We start from the raw sequence: 7,732 nt of genomic DNA, 5'->3' as shown, positions 1-7,732 counted from the left end.
TCATTGTCATCATCATCATCGCCATGTAACCCACTCCACGGCGGAAGCCAGTTACTTTGGTATTGGTGTAACTGCTGCAAGTATCCTGGTTCCAGAGCCAGTGTAGTGCATTTTCCCGAAAGGATTCGCTCTCTCGAAGCCGACGGTCGGTCGCGCGTGTGGTGCATACATTTACTGATAACAACCCAGAAGAAGTTATTACGAAAGTGCAGGAAGGCAGGCGCCACATCACTGTAGTTCGTTTTCAGGGTCAGTCGGTTTGACGTTTGTCGTCCACTGGTGAAATGGCGAAATTTGTGATTTGACTAGCGAATGGTGAGTTTTGCGTTGTTGATTGGTGATTAGTGGCGACTTTTTTCGCAACTGCCGTCGGAAGATTGCAGTGAATGGCGATGAAATAGGAGAAAAATTGCAGGCCAGAAGCAGCAAGGAAAATCCACTTCCGTGTTGGTTGACACCCAGCGGTGCTCAGTCAAGAGTGCTGAGTGAGATGAGAGTGAGTTTTTGAGTGATGTTTGGGGAGAATGAGTGCTGAGAGGTGGACGATGGTTACAGTTTGAGCGTTGAGGTAGGTCTGGTTCAGCGACGGCATCAGCAGACGGTTTGAGTTCCTTTGGTACTGTTGGGTGATTGCCGCTTGGTGCGCATGTAAATACAGGATCTCTTCCGCCCTCCCCCGGCAGGTTCGTCGTCGTCAGCCGGCGTTGTACTTTGGTCCTTGGTCTCGTGAGGAGTAAAATATATGTACTTTTAATAGACAGCGCATATTGTTTGCGTTGAGCGTGCCGAATGGGGAGCGAATGCGGGACGGAAGTAAAATGAATGGCAATAATTTTAACGAGCTTTGACCGAGGATGCATGGAAGTGCAACTTCGTCTGGCATTCGGGTGCAATCGGAGCATCCTGGTCGTTGCATGCAGTCGGTTCGGCTGTAATCGGTTAACGGAGGGGCTGCACTTGTGCATGGATGGTATGCAACATGGGTACATCGCTTCCTGTTTCTCTTCGTGGCCATCGTCGGTAACCGTGGTCGTGTTTGCCATCGCATCGTCGTCCCGAATGTAGTGTTGTGGAAAGTTTGTTTTTTCCTTTAGCGCCTGCTGGCAGGCCGGCAGTTGAGCGGTCTGCCACTAGTGCTGGTGCCGACTACAAGAGGGCGCGCGTTAGGGAGTGAGCAGCCTGCACCTTCACCATATGCACTGGAACCCGACCAGCTCACAGTAGCTGGATCGGGATAGTTGTATTGGTGAGTAAATAGGGTTGCAGAAACGATGGAAGCCAGTCCGCAGCACCACCTGATCCTGTCCCGGTAACTTTTGTAATTGTTGTGTGCGCTTTTCCCGATCGCTTCCGCGTGGGATTGTCGATGTTTATGTGCAGTACTGGTTTTTTACCGGCTGTTGTTGCCACTTTGGGGGACAGTGTGCAGTGCACGAGTGAGTGAGAGCGCCCAATAAGCACTGCTCCAATGCTGAGTGCGCTCCGAGGGCGAAACGAGGAAGTAGTTGGCAACATCGACTACAGTGTTTTTACATACATCCAGGCGTCGGTTGTCGGCAGAGCGCCGCACTGTATGCAATCGCGCCAAGTCCCGGACTGTGTCGTTAGTAAAATGGGAGAATTCACAGTACATTTAAAGTAATGTTGTGCCGAAGTCATTATTTAGTGCATCGCGAGATTCCAAGCCGTAAGGTCGAATCCTTTACCTTATTTCTGGGTACTGTACTGATAGTTCGGGGTCCTAAGCTGCCGTTTTAGATCAGCGTACCAGAGCCGAAGCTGTGGATGGCTTGTTTTCCATCAAGATATACAAAAGCACAGCAGTAGCTCGGTGCAGGCAGATAGCGTTCTCATGGATGCATTTCCTGTTTGGACGCCAACCGGTGCAGTAGGCAATCGCGTGACACTCTCCGTGGAGTGATTTCGGGCTGAAGTTGAAAGTAGTTGCCCATCGCAGACTTTGACTTGTTCTAGTGTCCAACTTCTGGTGATCAATTGTTGTAAGCAGTCCTCTGCGAGAACGTGTTGTAATCAAGTTAGCCCATCTTTAAAAGCACTTTGCTGCATCCGGGTTCTCTCCTAGTAGTAAGAGCCGGTCAGTATTAATTAGTGTCCTGTTTCCGCCGCCGTAGTCGTCGTTTCCCTTCTCGATGTGTGTCGTGTATGCGTGTTACATAATTGGTGTCGTCGTTGTCGTCATCGCTGTTCCATAAGAAAATAAAATAGAATTCCCTGCAACTTCCAGAACCGTTAACCGTGTTGTTCCTGCTTGTGAAAATATAATATTGTGACTTCTCTTAAATGAAAGAAAGATTCGTGTCAAATTGTGTCCGTGTTTATTGAACATCTGAAGTGCAACTGTGCTCAAGTGTTGTAATCTGTGTAAAACCTCAACCCCAAATAAAGTGTTATCCAGGCTCAAACAAACCTCGAATTGAATAGCAAACGCTTCCACAGCCGTTGAGTGCTACTGTGTACTGAGAAGTGAATCAAAATCGAAACAAAAATAAAGTCCCGCAAGAGCCGCCGCAAGGGCATCCCATTGAAAATCGGGACACCGAAAGCCCTCAACAGCAGCAGCCACTACGAGTCTTCGCCGCCGCAGTCGTCAATCGCTGACCCAGCCACCGAGCCCAAGGTAAGTCCGAGAAAGCGTGTTGATGAACGAAAATCCACTCGTGTGAGTCTGAGGGGCTAAGTGCCTCTTCTGTAGATGAAAATCGAAAATGCATCCAGCCTTATTCAAGTTCTCGCGCTGGAAAGGATGGAAAACAGAAATGCGAAAAACCCAGCGTGGCTCGAGTGTGGCCTTTGAATGCACTGCATCGCACTGCTGTAACTGCATAGGCCCCCACTTGGCGGTATTCTTTTTGTGGAGCACAACCCACTGCCGGGTTGGGCGCTAGGCTTTCGATATGAAGGGGGAAAAGTAATTTCCTAGTTCCATCGCAATTCGCAGGATACAACGTGGGTACAGGTGGTGTACATAAAATAGTATGAGAAAAATGCGATTCGAAGACGAATTCTTTTTTTAATGTTTTTATAAAACAGACTTTCAGTCCGAGGATGGCTCGTCTCTACGAATTCTTAATTGTAAGATTTAGAAACAATGTGCACAATGATTAGGACATTTGAAGACACATTTCATAAAATTGTTGATTATTATAGTTAACGTTTTCGAAACATTTGGATTTTTTTGAGTCTATTCCAAAAAATGCGTATCAAAACAATAAAAAAATTGTGGTTGCAAGAAATTAATTAACTTGTATAGTTTTCTTACTATTCAAACTGTTTATATTATGTGGAATGTTTTATGGTGTACTTTAAAATTGTTGCTTGATAGTTGGGCAGCTCTTCATAATAATTAAATGCCAAGCTAACACACAATACTAACTTTCTACGCAGTTTGACTTTTCAATTAATGAATAATTTTGAATATTTTTTCTTAAATTTCACTGTTCTCAATGTTGTGATATGAGTATTTTATTCATTATCTCAAATTTGTGACATTGCCATTTTATGGATAGTTTGAACTAGGGGCTTACAAAAGCCTTGGCAGACACTTAGAAGTTATGCATAATAAATAACAGACAGTGCTAGTTATTTTATAAAAATCGTTGTTAAGAAAATTATTTCGAGCTTTTTAGTGGGAAAAATCGTTGGTTGTTTACAGTATTATTTAGAAGAATTGAAAAAATGACTAAAAATTAAGAAATTTCACATGGCGATAAAGTCGGAAAGAGACAAAATCGGGACGTGACAAAATCGGATCAAAACTGTAAATTGTGAATGAAACTAAGCACCGTAGTAATAGTTATAATGATACCCATACTAAATTTGTTGTAGTGGAAATCGATATTTTGAAATTATTTTTTTTAGAATCGTTCCATATCCCTAGAGTGTTCATTAGTGTTAAATGTTGGTGTTAATTTTAGTGTGTGGGATCAAGGATGCGTGATGCCGTAGTTGCTCATCGAATCTATAATATCGGAGCAGAGAGTGCTTGTCGAAAACGTGAAAGGGGCGCTTCTCCGATATTATGTTTAATCTATTCATTGGGGTGTTCGATTGTATAAATAATCCTATTACTTAAACTGACATACTTAATAAACATTTTCAGTGTTTTCTAAACTTGCATGGTTCATTGATATCCGCTTCAAAACGAAAATCACGACATTTACTGAGTTTTTGAAAAAGTTAAAATGTTTGAATATTCATAAAACTTTATCGAATCCTCGTAAAAATTAGAAATTCTCATCAAAACATTATAAGCCAATAAAGAAAACAGGGTATAAGTTATTTATAAATAAACATAGAAGTTCCTCGAATAATGCAAACATTTCTATAAACTATTAAGAGTTTTCCACAAAACAAAAATAAATTAGCACGTTCAAAAGCGAAAATTGAAATTATAAAAAAATAGTTTTCTGCTAAGAAATCAAATTTTTTCATTGGAAAAAATATTCCCCAAACAATAATTAAGCAATAGGGGAATTGCTCCGTTTTCCATCTCACTGAGCATAAATACATCGTATCGCGAAACAAAGAAGTACCGATTTCGTCACTTCTTTTTTCTCTGTAAAAAAGCTTAAAAATGAGAAACAAATCAAATTCCTTTTCATTGCTTTGTTTTTCGTGGGATGAATATCGGAGCTATGAGATAATGTCTAAAAAATGAAGCCAGCATTACTTCATCATTTTATGTTTTCAATCTTAATAGTTTCAACGCTTCAAATAGAAATGCGAAATACAGCAACAATTGTTTACTTGTTTACTGATTACCAGCAAACCGAATTGCTGGACAGTAATTCATCTGTCATTTTTGGGATAAATGATTTTACTGGTAGACCTTTTTTTGCTGGATGAATTGCTGGATTAACAGCACAAAAAAAAAATCAGCAAAACTTTGCTGGTTTCCAGAAAAATAGAATTAGTGTGTATTTGCTGATCGATGTCGACATTTCCCAATTCAACTTCTCCAGCATGTTCAATTTCGTTATCCTCATATTCGTGGTCTAAATCCATTGGAGTTGCTTCTTCGATCGATGAAACATCTATTTCCATCGGAGTTGATATTATTGCTGCTGGATTAGCCGGGAAAAGCGATGGAGCTGCGAAATGCTTTAAGATGACTCGGGGAGGCACTACACACCGTGTTATTTTTCCTATCTTATCTAGTATTGGCAAAATGCTTCGAGATTTGACTGTTTTTATTGATACCCGGGTTTTGACAAACTTGATCCAGGGTCTCACATCCCTAAACAAAATTTAATATACGCACTTGATATGTCGCAAGATGGGTTTCGGAGCTAATCGAAATTTGTCCACTTCCCTGAGGGAACTAAGTTCCCGGGAATTCATCCGGACGTGGCCAATGTATCTAAAATCTCTCAAAACTTCATCTATTGATTTTGTCTTTCAAAATCATAAAGTTTTATATGTCGCAAGATGGGTTTTGGATCTAATCGAAATCTAGGATATCGAAATTGGTCCACTTCCCTGAGGGAACCAGGTATCCGGAACATCTGGAACCATGTCCGGGTGATCCAATTGCCCTGGTATCCAGTTGTACTAGCATCTGATACTGGTCATTAATGATTGACCACGTTTGCATTAATATTCTGGGCACTTTCGATCATTTATCGATGGTTTTAAAAAAAATGCCCGTTTTTGACTGCACCTGACCCAGGACCCCCCTTTAATAAATCCGGTCAAATTGACACCATGGACAAATCATGTACCAAAAAATAGACATGATGACACTTCTTCCCTGAAAATTTCATTGATTTCTAGGTCAGTACGAAACGGGTTAAATGAAAATAAGATGGGTACAGCTTGCCAGTTTAGTTTTAAAGAAACTGTTTATGGCCATCGGCTTGTATGAGTTGTTTGTATGCTGCAATGGCTCAGCTTTTATTGTTTTATGTTGTTGATTTTTCTTCAAAAGATAACCGACTAAAATTAACAGTGTACTAGTTCGGTTTTTGTTCATTTGCGGCGCTTATCGTGTCTCCGTAAAATCATAGAAGTCGGGTATCTTGTTGCTTCAAGTCATCAAATGTATCTAAAAACTAATCTGATGAGTTATTATAAGGTCCAAAAAATTTAATGATGTGACAAGAAAACGAATTAAATTTGAAATAGGGTTTTCATCTAAAATAACCGACACTTGGTAATATGCCCCAATATGTATTTATTTTTAATCCATCTGACAGAAGTCTTAATGAATGCTACCTAAACTGAATTTTCAATCGCTGCTCAAATTAATTCTATTTTCACTTGAGTCGTAACACTCTTCGAAAAGGTTTTCTCTCACCCTGTCACACTTTTAGAAAGGCCTAGAAAGGTTGGTTTAGATTGTTGAAACTAGATCTAGACAAAGTTAATTATTGTAGTTAACTTTCATTTGAATCTTAGATAAACTTTCAAAGTAAACTATTCTCTGGGAATTACATGGCAAACTATGACGAAACATTGTTAATATGTGATTCAATCAGGTTAATTTTCAATTCAACAGATTCCGGGTGAAATATTTTAAATATCCTTCATACAAAAGCAAGTGTCCGAAGTTTAAGGCGTCCGAAATATGAGTTTCCACGGTAGGCGGCTTTTTCACGTAACGTAGTTTTCGAATCTTCTGAAAGAACTTTTACTAAACGTGCTCCGAGGCAAACTATATTGCTACTGAAGGAAACTTTTTCCTTAGGGTTAAGGCACACGATACCGACAGTAGCCGATGTGCATCACTTAGCAAGTTCTCTGTCCTAGAATAGTTTCATTTGTTTTTCCAAAGTCTCACTAATAGCAGAACTGCCCCGTACGCATGTTCCGGCATCGTGTTTGTCAGAGTGAAGAGAGTTTGATTCTTTGTTAATCCACGTTCCACCAATAATTTGAATCAATATATAGAAATATAAATTGAATGAACACCTTATCTCTGAGCCTCCTTTAATATTTGTTGTCTTTCAAGCTCGGTGTAAATACTGTCTCGTACAACAAAGTTGTACCGGAAGGCTATCATTTCACTCCAAAATCAAACTTTTTATAGAAGTCTCGGAGACCCATGATATTATATACCAATCGACTCAGCTCGTCGAGCTGAACAAATGTCTGTCTGTCCGTATGTATGTGTGTGTGTGCACACTAAAACCGAAAAACAATTACCATTTTTTCACATAGTAATTCTTAACCGATTTTCTCGCAACAAGTTGCATTCGACAGGGGACAAAGCCTTGTAGATCACTATTGAATTTGATAACGATCGATCATTGCGTTTAAACATTATTAAAAAAATGGGATCTTACTATATAAGCTCCATATAAGGTTGGTGTCTTGGCTAAATGCGAGAAAGGCTGTGTCACCATTCGGTGAATTAAGTTGGGTTTTTTGTAGGATAATTGGTTTCGTAATGTCGTTTGAGATCATATTACTTCTACTTCTAATACAAATAAAAGGAACTCTTGGTACACATAACGTCGAGGGCTTGTTTCAAAATCCAATCCAAAATTGAATGGGATGCGTTTATTCTTGGCCCTTGGTAAACTAAAAACACTACATCTGTCGGCTGCTTTCTGGAACTCTGATGTGAAATTGAAGTTTTCTGAGATTCTTGTACTTTCCTGTTTCATCACATGTAACATTTTTTTTTATCTAATTTTATTTGCTGATTATCTAATACATGCATTCATCTCTTAGACTAGGTGTTCCGTGTTGTCTTACCACTATCATCCTT

General features: G+C 40.0%; 1 long non-coding RNA gene across 2 annotated transcripts in view; it reads left to right on the top strand.

Annotated features, from left to right (window-relative positions):
• Window positions 1–201: 201 nt before the first annotated feature.
• Window positions 202–7,732, top strand: part of LOC134205591 (uncharacterized) — a 340,754-nt gene continuing 333,223 nt past the window's right edge. The window contains exons 1-2 of one of the 2 annotated variants that reach the window (XR_009978157.1): window positions 202–315; window positions 2,246–2,638. This is a non-coding gene — a long non-coding RNA (uncharacterized LOC134205591). Of the gene's footprint in view, window positions 316–1,633; window positions 2,639–7,732 lie in introns of those variants that run through there. The other variant, XR_009978158.1, reaches the window with a different exon arrangement.

This window comes from Armigeres subalbatus, chromosome 1, assembly GCF_024139115.2.
Source record: "Armigeres subalbatus isolate Guangzhou_Male chromosome 1, GZ_Asu_2, whole genome shotgun sequence".
Lineage (NCBI taxonomy): Eukaryota > Metazoa > Arthropoda > Insecta > Diptera > Culicidae > Armigeres > Armigeres subalbatus.
The sequence above is the reverse complement of the archived record's forward strand: the minus strand, read 5'-3'. Positions and strand labels throughout refer to the sequence as shown.